We start from the raw sequence: 12,882 nt of genomic DNA, 5'->3' as shown, positions 1-12,882 counted from the left end.
CAAAACGAAAATTTTGTCCATACGCGGGTATGGTCGACTTTTTTCATTTCGGACCAACAATCCAAACTCACAAAATTCTCTATAAATCTAATAATTTTGGTTGTTTACCCAGTCTCAACTGATAAAATGTCTTCAGTAGTCCGTTCTGTATCATTTGAAACCATAAAATCATCAGAAATTGTTGACTCCAAATCTGAAAGTTTTGTCCATACGCGGGTATGGTCGACTTTTTTCATTTCGGACCAAAAATCCAAACTCACAAAATTCTCTATAAATCTAATAATTTTGGTTGTTTACCCAGTCTCAACTGATAAAATGTCTTCAGTAGTCCAGTCTGTATCATTTGAAACCATAAAATCTTCGGAAATTTTTGGACTCCAAATCTGAAAATTTTGTCCATACGCGGGTATGGTCGACTTTTTTCATTTCGGACCAAAAATCCAAACTCACAAAATTCTCTATAAATCTAATAATTTTGGTTGTTTAGCCAGTCTCAACTGATAAAATGTCTTCAGTAGTCTGTTCTGTATCATTTGGAACCATAAAATCATCGGAAATTGTTTGACCCCAAATCTGAAAATTTTGTCCATACGCGGGTATGGTTGACTTTTTTCATTTCGGACCAAAAATCCAAACTCACAAAATTCTCTATAAATCTAATAATTTTGGTTGTTTAGCCAGTCTCAGTTGATAAAATGTCTTCAGTAGTCCGTTCTGTATCATTTGGAATCATAAAATCATCGGAAATTGTTTGACCCCAAAACGAAAATTTTGTCCATACGCGGGTATGGTCGACTTTTTTCATTTCGGACCAAAAATCCAAACTCACAAAATTCTCTATAAATCTAATAATTTTGGTTGTTTACCCAGTCTTAACTGATAAAATGTCTTCAGTAGTCCGTTCTGTATCATTTGGAACCATAAAATCATCGGAAATTGTTTGACCCCAAAACGAAAATTTTGTCCATACCCGGGTATGGTCGACTTTTTTCATTTCGGACCAAAAATCCAAACTCACAAAATTCTCTTGAAGTCTAATAATTTTGGTTGTTTACCCAGTCTCAACTGATAAAATGTCTTCAGTAGTCCGTTCTGTATCATTTGGAACCATAAAATCATCGGAAATTGTTTGACCCCAAATCTGAAAATTTTGTCCATACGCGGGTATGGTCGACTTTTTTCATTTCGGACCAAAAATCCAAACTCACAAAATTCTCTTGAAGTCTAATAATTTTGGTTGTTTACCCAGTCTCAACTGATAAAATGTCTTCTGTAGTCCAGTCTGTATCATTTGAAACCATAAAATCTTCGGAAATTTTTGGACTCCAAATCTGAAAATTTTGTCCATACCCGGGTATGGTCGACTTTTTTCATTTCGGACCAAAAATCCAAACTCACAAAATTCTCTATAAATCTAATAATTTTGGTTGTTTACTCAGTCTCAACTGATAAAATGTCTTCAGTAGTCCGTTCTGTATCATTTGGAACCATAAAATCATCGGAAATTGTTTGACCCCAAATCTGAAAATTTTGTCCATACGCGGGTATGGTCGACTTTTTTCATTTCGGACCAAAAATCCAAACTCACAAAATTCTCTATGAATCTAATAATTTTGGTTGTTTACCCAGTCTCAACTGATAAAATGTCTTCAGTAGTCCGTTCTGTATCATTTGGAACCATAAAATCATCGGAAATTGTTTGACCCCAAAACGAAAATTTTGTCCATACGCGGGTATGGTCGACTTTTTTCATTTCGGACCAACAATCCAAACTCACAAAATTCTCTATAAATCTAATAATTTTGGTTGTTTACCCAGTCTCAACTGATAAAATGTCTTCAGTAGTCCGTTCTGTATCATTTGAAACCATAAAATCATCAGAAATTGTTGACTCCAAATCTGAAAGTTTTGTCCATACGCGGGTATGGTCGACTTTTTTCATTTCGGACCAAAAATCCAAACTCACAAAATTCTCTATAAATCTAATAATTTTGGTTGTTTACCCAGTCTCAACTGATAAAATGTCTTCAGTAGTCCAGTCTGTATCATTTGAAACCATAAAATCTTCGGAAATTTTTGGACTCCAAATCTGAAAATTTTGTCCATACGCGGGTATGGTCGACTTTTTTCATTTCGGACCAAAAATCCAAACTCACAAAATTCTCTATAAATCTAATAATTTTGGTTGTTTAGCCAGTCTCAACTGATAAAATGTCTTCAGTAGTCTGTTCTGTATCATTTGGAACCATAAAATCATCGGAAATTGTTTGACCCCAAATCTGAAAATTTTGTCCATACGCGGGTATGGTTGACTTTTTTCATTTCGGACCAAAAATCCAAACTCACAAAATTCTCTATAAATCTAATAATTTTGGTTGTTTAGCCAGTCTCAGTTGATAAAATGTCTTCAGTAGTCCGTTCTGTATCATTTGGAATCATAAAATCATCGGAAATTGTTTGACCCCAAAACGAAAATTTTGTCCATACGCGGGTATGGTCGACTTTTTTCATTTCGGACCAAAAATCCAAACTCACAAAATTCTCTATAAATCTAATAATTTTGGTTGTTTACCCAGTCTTAACTGATAAAATGTCTTCAGTAGTCCGTTCTGTATCATTTGGAACCATAAAATCATCGGAAATTGTTTGACCCCAAAACGAAAATTTTGTCCATACCCGGGTATGGTCGACTTTTTTCATTTCGGACCAAAAATCCAAACTCACAAAATTCTCTTGAAGTCTAATAATTTTGGTTGTTTAGCCAGTCTCAACTGATAAAATGTCTTCAGTAGTCCGTTCTGTATCATTTGGAACCATAAAATCATCGGAAATTGTTTGACCCCAAATCTGAAAATTTTGTCCATACGCGGGTATGGTCGACTTTTTTCATTTCGGACCAAAAATCCAAACTCACAAATTTCTCTATGAATCTAATAATTTTGGTTGTTTACCCAGTCTCAACTGATAAAATGTCTTCAGTAGTCCGTTCTGTATCATTTGGAACCATAAAATCATCGGAAATTGTTTGACCCCAAAACGAAAATTTTGTCCATTCGCGGGTATGGTCGACTTTTTTAATTTCGGACCAAAAATCCAAACTCACAAAATTCTCTATAAATCTAATAATTTTGGTTGTTTACCCAGTCTCAACTGATAAAATGTCTTCAGTAGTCCGTTCTGTATTATTTGAAACCATAAAATCATCAGAAATTGTTGACTCCAAATCTGAAAATTTTGTCCATACGCGGGTATGGTCGACTTTTTTCATTTCGGACCAAAAATCCAAACTCACAAAATTCTCTATAAATCTAATAATTTTGGTTATTTACCCAGTCTCAACTGATAAAATGTCTTCAGTAGTCCAGTCTGTACCATTTGAAACCATAAAATCTTCGGAAATTTTTGGACTCCAAATCTGAAAATTTTGTCCATACCCGGGTATGGTCGACTTTTTTCATTTCGGACCAAAAATCCAAACTCACAAAATTCTCTATAAATCTAATAATTTTGGTTGTTTACCCAGTCTCAACTGATAAAATGTCTTCAGTAGTCCGTTCTGTATCATTTGGAACCATAAAATCATCGGAAATTGTTTGACCCCAAATCTGAAAATTTTGTCCATACGCGGGTATGGTCGACTTTTTTCATTTCGGACCAAAAATCCAAACTCACAAAATTCTCTATGAATCTAATAATTTTGGTTGTTTACCCAGTCTCAACTGATAAAATGTCTTCAGTAGTCCGTTCTGTATCATTTGGAACCATAAAATCATCGGAAATTGTTTGACCCCAAAACGAAAATTTTGTCCATACGCGGGTATGGTCGACTTTTTTCATTTCGGACCAACAATCCAAACTCACAAAATTCTCTATAAATCTAATAATTTTGGTTGTTTACCCAGTCTCAACTGATAAAATGTCTTCAGTAGTCCGTTCTGTATCATTTGAAACCATAAAATCATCAGAAATTGTTGACTCCAAATCTGAAAGTTTTGTCCATACGCGGGTATGGTCGACTTTTTTCATTTCGGACCAAAAATCCAAACTCACAAAATTCTCTATAAATCTAATAATTTTGGTTGTTTACCCAGTCTCAACTGATAAAATGTCTTCAGTAGTCCAGTCTGTATCATTTGAAACCATAAAATCTTCGGAAATTTTTGGACTCCAAATCTGAAAATTTTGTCCATACGCGGGTATGGTCGACTTTTTTCATTTCGGACCAAAAATCCAAACTCACAAAATTCTCTATAAATCTAATAGTTTTGGTTGTTTAGCCAGTCTCAACTGATAAAATGTCTTCAGTAGTCTGTTCTGTATCATTTGGAACCATAAAATCATCGGAAATTGTTTGACCCCAAATCTGAAAATTTTGTCCATACGCGGGTATGGTTGACTTTTTTCATTTCGGACCAAAAATCCAAACTCACAAAATTCTCTATAAATCTAATAATTTTGGTTGTTTAGCCAGTCTCAGTTGATAAAATGTCTTCAGTAGTCCGTTCTGTATCATTTGGAATCATAAAATCATCGGAAATTGTTTGACCCCAAAACGAAAATTTTGTCCATACGCGGGTATGGTCGACTTTTTTCATTTCGGACCAAAAATCCAAACTCACAAAATTCTCTTGAAGTCTAATAATTTTGGTTGTTTAGCCAGTCTCAACTGATAAAATGTCTTCAGTAGTCCGTTCTGTATCATTTGGAACCATAAAATCATCGGAAATTGTTTGACCCCAAATCTGAAAATTTTGTCCATACGCGGGTATGGTCGACTTTTTTCATTTCGGACCAAAAATCCAAACTCACAAATTTCTCTATGAATCTAATAATTTTGGTTGTTTACCCAGTCTCAACTGATAAAATGTCTTCAGTAGTCCGTTCTGTATCATTTGGAACCATAAAATCATCGGAAATTGTTTGACCCCAAAACGAAAATTTTGTCCATACGCGGGTATGGTCGACTTTTTTAATTTCGGACCAAAAATCCAAACTCACAAAATTCTCTATAAATCTAATAATTTTGGTTGTTTACCCAGTCTCAACTGATAAAATGTCTTCAGTAGTCCGTTCTGTATCATTTGAAACCATAAAATCATCAGAAATTGTTGACTCCAAATCTGAAAATTTTGTCCATACGCGGGTATGGTCGACTTTTTTCATTTCGGACCAAAAATCCAAACTCACAAAATTCTCTATAAATCTAATAATTTTGGTTGTTTACCCAGTCTCAACTGATAAAATGTCTTCAGTAGTCCAGTCTGTACCATTTGAAACCATAAAATCTTCGGAAATTTTTGGACTCCAAATCTGAAAATTTTGTCCATACCCGGGTATGGTCGACTTTTTTCATTTCGGACCAAAAATCCAAACTCACAAAATTCTCTATAAATCTAATAATTTTGGTTGTTTACCCAGTCTCAACTGATAAAATGTCTTCAGTAGTCCGTTCTGTATCATTTGGAACCATAAAATCATCAGAAATTGTTTGACCCCAAAACGAAAATTTTGTCCATACCCGGGTATGGTCGACTTTTTTCATTTCGGACCAAAAATCCAAACTCACAAAATTCTCTTGAAGTCTAATAATTTTGGTTGTTTACCCAGTCTCAACTGATAAAATGTCTTCTGTAGTCCAGTCTGTACCATTTGAAACCATAAAATCTTCGGAAATTTTTGGACTCCAAATCTGAAAATTTTGTCCATACCCGGGTATGGTCGACTTTTTTCATTTCGGACCAAAAATCCAAACTCACAAAATTCTCTATAAATCTAATAATTTTGGTTGTTTACCCAGTCTCAACTGATAAAATGTCTTCAGTAGTCCGTTCTGTATCATTTGGAACCATAAAATCATCGGAAATTGTTTGACCCCAAAACGAAAATTTTGTCCATACGCGGGTATGGTCGACTTTTTTCATTTCGGACCAAAAATCCAAACTCACAAAATTCTCTATAAATCTAATAATTTTGGTTGTTTAGCCAGTCTCAACTGATAAAATGTCTTCAGTAGTCTGTTCTGTATCATTTGGAACCATAAAATCATCGGAAATTGTTTGACCCCAAATCTGAAAATTTTGTCCATACGCGGGTATGGTCGACTTTTTTCATTTCGGACCAAAAATCCAAACTCACAAAATTCTCTATAAATCTAATAATTTTGGTTGTTTACCCAGTCTCAACTGATAAAATGTCTTCAGTAGTCCGTTCTGTATCATTTGGAACCATAAAATCATCGGAAATTGTTTGACCCCAAAACGAAAATTTTGTCCATACGCGGGTATGGTCGACTTTTTTCATTTCGGACCAAAAATCCAAACTCACAAAATTCTCTATAAATCTAATAATTTTGGTTGTTTACCCAGTCTTAACTGATAAAATGTCTTCAGTAGTCCGTTCTGTATCATTTGGAACCATAAAATCATCGGAAAATGTTTGACCCCAAAACGAAAATTTTGTCCATACCCGGGTATGGTCGACTTTTTTCATTTCGGACCAAAAATCCAAACTCACAAAATTCTCTTGAAGTCTAATAATTTTGGTTGTTTAGCCAGTCTCAACTGATAAAATGTCTTCAGTAGTCCGTTCTGTATCATTTGGAACCATAAAATCATCGGAAATTGTTTGACCCCAAATCTGAAAATTTTGTCCATACGCGGGTATGGTCGACTTTTTTCATTTCGGACCAAAAATCCAAACTCACAAATTTCTCTATGAATCTAATAATTTTGGTTGTTTACCCAGTCTCAACTGATAAAATGTCTTCAGTAGTCCGTTCTGTATCATTTGGAACCATAAAATCATCGGAAATTGTTTGACCCCAAAACGAAAATTTTGTCCATACGCGGGTATGGTCGACTTTTTTAATTTCGGACCAAAAATCCAAACTCACAAAATTCTCTATAAATCTAATAATTTTGGTTGTTTACCCAGTCTTAACTGATAAAATGTCTTCAGTAGTCCGTTCTGTATCATTTGGAACCATAAAATCATCGGAAATTGTTTGACCCCAAAACGAAAATTTTGTCCATACGCGGGTATGGTCGACTTTTTTCATTTCGGACCAACAATCCAAACTCACAAAATTGTCTATAAATCTAATAATTTTGGTTGTTTACCCAGTCTCAACTGATAAAATGTCTTCAGTAGTCCAGTCTGTATCATTTGGAACCATAAAATCATCGGAAATTGTTTGACCCCAAAACGAAAATTTTGTCCATACGCGGGTATGGTCGACTTTTTTCATTTCGGACCAAAAATCCAAACTCACAAAATTCTCTATAAATCTAATAATTTTGGTTGTTTATCCAGTCTCAGCTGATAAAATGTCTTCAGTAGTCCGTTCTGTATCATTTGGAACCATAAAATCATCGGAAATTGTTTGACCCCAAAACGAAAATTTTGTCCATACGCGGGTATGGTCGACTTTTTTCATTTCGGACCAAAAATCCAAACTCACAAAATTCTCTATAAATCTAATAATTTTGGTTGTTTAGCCAGTCTCAACTGATAAAATGTCTTCAGTAGTCTGTTCTGTATCATTTGGAACCATAAAATCATCGGAAATTGTTTGACCCCAAATCTGAAAATTTTGTCCATACGCGGGTATGGTTGACTTTTTTCATTTCGGACCAAAAATCCAAACTCACAAAATTCTCTATAAATCTAATAATTTTGGTTGTTTAGCCAGTCTCAGTTGATAAAATGTCTTCAGTAGTCCGTTCTGTATCATTTGGAATCATAAAATCATCGGAAATTGTTTGACCCCAAAACGAAAATTTTGTCCATACGCGGGTATGGTCGACTTTTTTCATTTCGGACCAAAAATCCAAACTCACAAAATTCTCTTGAAGCCTAATAATTTTGGTTGTTTAGCCAGTCTCAACTGATAAAATGTCTTCAGTAGTCCGTTCTGTATCATTTGGAACCATAAAATCATCGGAAATTGTTTGACCCCAAATCTGAAAATTTTGTCCATATGCGGGTATGGTCGACTTTTTTAATTTCGGACCAAAAATCCAAACTCACAAAATTCTCTTGAAGTCTAATAATTTTGGTTGTTTACCCAGTCTCAACTGATAAAATGTCTTCAGTAGTCCAGTCTGTATCATTTGAAACCATAAAATCTTCGGAAATTTTTGGACTCCAAATCTGAAAATTTTGTCCATACCCGGGTATGGTCGACTTTTTTCATTTCGGACCAAAAATCCAAACTCACAAAATTCTCTATAAATCTAATAATTTTGGTTGTTTACCCAGTCTCAACTGATAAAATGTCTTCAGTAGTCCGTTCTGTATCATTTTGAACCATAAAATCATCGGAAATTGTTTGACCCCAAAACGAAAATTTTGTCCATACCCGGGTATGGTCGACTTTTTTCATTTCGGACCAAAAATCCAAACTCACAAAATTCTCTTGAAGTCTAATAATTTTGGTTGTTTACCCAGTCTCAACTGATAAAATGTCTTCAGTAGTCCAGTCTGTATCATTTGAAACCATAAAATCTTCGTAAATTTTTGGACTCCAAATCTGAAAATTTTGTCCATACCCGGGTATGGTCGACTTTTTTCATTTCGGACCAAAAATCCAAACTCACAAAATTCTCTTGAAGTCTAATAATTTTGGTTGTTTACCCAGTCTCAACTGATAAAATGTCTTCAGTAGTCCAGTCTGTATCATTTGAAACCATAAAATCTTCGGAAATTTTTGGACTCCAAATCTGAAAATTTTGTCCATACCCGGGTATGGTCGACTTTTTTCATTTCGGACCAAAAATCCAAACTCACAAAATTTTCTATGAATTTAATAATTTTGGTTGTTTACCCAGTCTCAACTGATAAAATGCCTTCAGTAGTCCGTTCTGTATCATTTGGAACCATAAAATCATCGGAAATTGTTTGACCCCAAAACGAAAATTTTGTCCATACGCGGGTATGGTCGACTTTTTTAATTTCGGACCAAAAATCCAAACTCACAAAATTCTCTATAAATCTAATAATTTTGGTTGTTTACCCAGTCTCAACTGATAAAATGTCTTCATTAGTCCGTTCTGTATCATTTGAAACCATAAAATCATCAGAAATTGTTGACTCCAAATCTGAAAATTTTGTCCATACCCGGGTATGGTCGACTTTTTTCATTTCGGACCAAAAATCCAAACTCACAAAATTCTCTTGAAGTCTAATAATTTTGGTTGTTTACCCAGTCTCAACTGATAAAATGTCTTCTGTAGTCCAGTCTGTATCATTTGAAACCATAAAATCTTCGGAAATTTTTGGACTCCAAATCTGAAAATTTTGTCCATACCCGGGTATGGTCGACTTTTTTCATTTCGGACCAAAAATCCAAACTCACAAAATTCTCTATAAATCTAATAATTTTGGTTGTTTACCCAGTCTCAACTGATAAAATGTCTTCAGTAGTCTGTTCTGTATCATTTGGAACCATAAAATCATCGGAAATTGTTTGACCCCAAATCTGAAAATTTTGTCCATACGCGGGTATGGTCGACTTTTTTCATTTCGGACCAAAAATCCAAACTCACAAAATTCTCTATGAATCTAATAATTTTGGTTGTTTACCCAGTCTCAACTGATAAAATGTCTTCAGTAGTCCGTTCTGTATCATTTGGAACCATAAAATCATCGGAAATTGTTTGACCCCAAAACGAAAATTTTGTCCATACGCGGGTATGGTCGACTTTTTTCATTTCGGACCAACAATCCAAACTCACAAAATTCTCTATAAATCTAATAATTTTGGTTGTTTACCCAGTCTCAACTGATAAAATGTCTTCAGTAGTCCGTTCTGTATCATTTGAAACCATAAAATCATCAGAAATTGTTGACTCCAAATCTGAAAGTTTTGTCCATACGCGGGTATGGTCGACTTTTTTCATTTCGGACCAAAAATCCAAACTCACAAAATTCTCTATAAATCTAATAATTTTGGTTGTTTACCCAGTCTCAACTGATAAAATGTCTTCAGTAGTCCAGTCTGTATCATTTGAAACCATAAAATCTTCGGAAATTTTTGGACTCCAAATCTGAAAATTTTGTCCATACGCGGGTATGGTCGACTTTTTTCATTTCGGACCAAAAATCCAAACTCACAAAATTCTCTATAAATCTAATAATTTTGGTTGTTTAGCCAGTCTCAACTGATAAAATGTCTTCAGTAGTCTGTTCTGTATCATTTGGAACCATAAAATCATCGGAAATTGTTTGACCCCAAATCTGAAAATTTTGTCCATACGCGGGTATGGTTGACTTTTTTCATTTCGGACCAAAAATCCAAACTCACAAAATTCTCTATAAATCTAATAATTTTGGTTGTTTAGCCAGTCTCAGTTGATAAAATGTCTTCAGTAGTCCGTTCTGTATCATTTGGAATCATAAAATCATCGGAAATTGTTTGACCCCAAAACGAAAATTTTGTCCATACGCGGGTATGGTCGACTTTTTTCATTTCGGACCAAAAATCCAAACTCACAAAATTCTCTATAAATCTAATAATTTTGGTTGTTTACCCAGTCTTAACTGATAAAATGTCTTCAGTAGTCCGTTCTGTATCATTTGGAACCATAAAATCATCGGAAATTGTTTGACCCCAAAACGAAAATTTTGTCCATACCCGGGTATGGTCGACTTTTTTCATTTCGGACCAAAAATCCAAACTCACAAAATTCTCTTGAAGTCTAATAATTTTGGTTGTTTAGCCAGTCTCAACTGATAAAATGTCTTCAGTAGTCCGTTCTGTATCATTTGGAACCATAAAATCATCGGAAATTGTTTGACCCCAAATCTGAAAATTTTGTCCATACGCGGGTATGGTCGACTTTTTTCATTTCGGACCAAAAATCCAAACTCACAAAATTCTCTTGAAGTCTAATAATTTTGGTTGTTTACCCAGTCTCAACTGATAAAATGTCTTCTGTAGTCCAGTCTGTATCATTTGAAACCATAAAATCTTCGGAAATTTTTGGACTCCAAATCTGAAAATTTTGTCCATACCCGGGTATGGTCGACTTTTTTCATTTCGGACCAAAAATCCAAACTCACAAAATTCTCTATAAATCTAATAATTTTGGTTGTTTACTCAGTCTCAACTGATAAAATGTCTTCAGTAGTCCGTTCTGTATCATTTGGAACCATAAAATCATCGGAAATTGTTTGACCCCAAATCTGAAAATTTTGTCCATACGCGGGTATGGTCGACTTTTTTCATTTCGGACCAAAAATCCAAACTCACAAAATTCTCTATGAATCTAATAATTTTGGTTGTTTACCCAGTCTCAACTGATAAAATGTCTTCAGTAGTCCGTTCTGTATCATTTGGAACCATAAAATCATCGGAAATTGTTTGACCCCAAAACGAAAATTTTGTCCATACGCGGGTATGGTCGACTTTTTTCATTTCGGACCAACAATCCAAACTCACAAAATTCTCTATAAATCTAATAATTTTGGTTGTTTACCCAGTCTCAACTGATAAAATGTCTTCAGTAGTCCGTTCTGTATCATTTGAAACCATAAAATCATCAGAAATTGTTGACTCCAAATCTGAAAGTTTTGTCCATACGCGGGTATGGTCGACTTTTTTCATTTCGGACCAAAAATCCAAACTCACAAAATTCTCTATAAATCTAATAATTTTGGTTGTTTACCCAGTCTCAACTGATAAAATGTCTTCAGTAGTCCAGTCTGTATCATTTGAAACCATAAAATCTTCGGAAATTTTTGGACTCCAAATCTGAAAATTTTGTCCATACGCGGGTATGGTCGACTTTTTTCATTTCGGACCAAAAATCCAAACTCACAAAATTCTCTATAAATCTAATAATTTTGGTTGTTTAGCCAGTCTCAACTGATAAAATGTCTTCAGTAGTCTGTTCTGTATCATTTGGAACCATAAAATCATCGGAAATTGTTTGACCCCAAATCTGAAAATTTTGTCCATACGCGGGTATGGTTGACTTTTTTCATTTCGGACCAAAAATCCAAACTCACAAAATTCTCTATAAATCTAATAATTTTGGTTGTTTAGCCAGTCTCAGTTGATAAAATGTCTTCAGTAGTCCGTTCTGTATCATTTGGAATCATAAAATCATCGGAAATTGTTTGACCCCAAAACGAAAATTTTGTCCATACGCGGGTATGGTCGACTTTTTTCATTTCGGACCAAAAATCCAAACTCACAAAATTCTCTATAAATCTAATAATTTTGGTTGTTTACCCAGTCTTAACTGATAAAATGTCTTCAGTAGTCCGTTCTGTATCATTTGGAACCATAAAATCATCGGAAATTGTTTGACCCCAAAACGAAAATTTTGTCCATACCCGGGTATGGTCGACTTTTTTCATTTCGGACCAAAAATCCAAACTCACAAAATTCTCTTGAAGTCTAATAATTTTGGTTGTTTAGCCAGTCTCAACTGATAAAATGTCTTCAGTAGTCCGTTCTGTATCATTTGGAACCATAAAATCATCGGAAATTGTTTGACCCCAAATCTGAAAATTTTGTCCATACGCGGGTATGGTCGACTTTTTTCATTTCGGACCAAAAATCCAAACTCACAAATTTCTCTATGAATCTAATAATTTTGGTTGTTTACCCAGTCTCAACTGATAAAATGTCTTCAGTAGTCCGTTCTGTATCATTTGGAACCATAAAATCATCGGAAATTGTTTGACCCCAAAACGAAAATTTTGTCCATTCGCGGGTATGGTCGACTTTTTTAATTTCGGACCAAAAATCCAAACTCACAAAATTCTCTATAAATCTAATAATTTTGGTTGTTTACCCAGTCTCAACTGATAAAATGTCTTCAGTAGTCCGTTCTGTATTATTTGAAACCATAAAATCATCAGAAATTGTTGACT

The 12,882-nt window shown here is 34.5% G+C and overlaps 1 protein-coding gene across 1 annotated transcript in view; it reads left to right on the top strand.

Moving 5' to 3' along the window:
• Window positions 1-12,882, top strand: part of LOC139938874 (uncharacterized) — a 244,012-nt gene that overhangs the window by 32,074 nt on the left and 199,056 nt on the right. The window lies entirely within an intron of this gene.

The sequence above is a fragment of the Asterias amurensis genome, chromosome 6 (genome assembly GCF_032118995.1).
Source record: "Asterias amurensis chromosome 6, ASM3211899v1".
Lineage (NCBI taxonomy): Eukaryota > Metazoa > Echinodermata > Asteroidea > Forcipulatida > Asteriidae > Asterias > Asterias amurensis.
The sequence above is the reverse complement of the archived record's forward strand: the minus strand, read 5'-3'. Positions and strand labels throughout refer to the sequence as shown.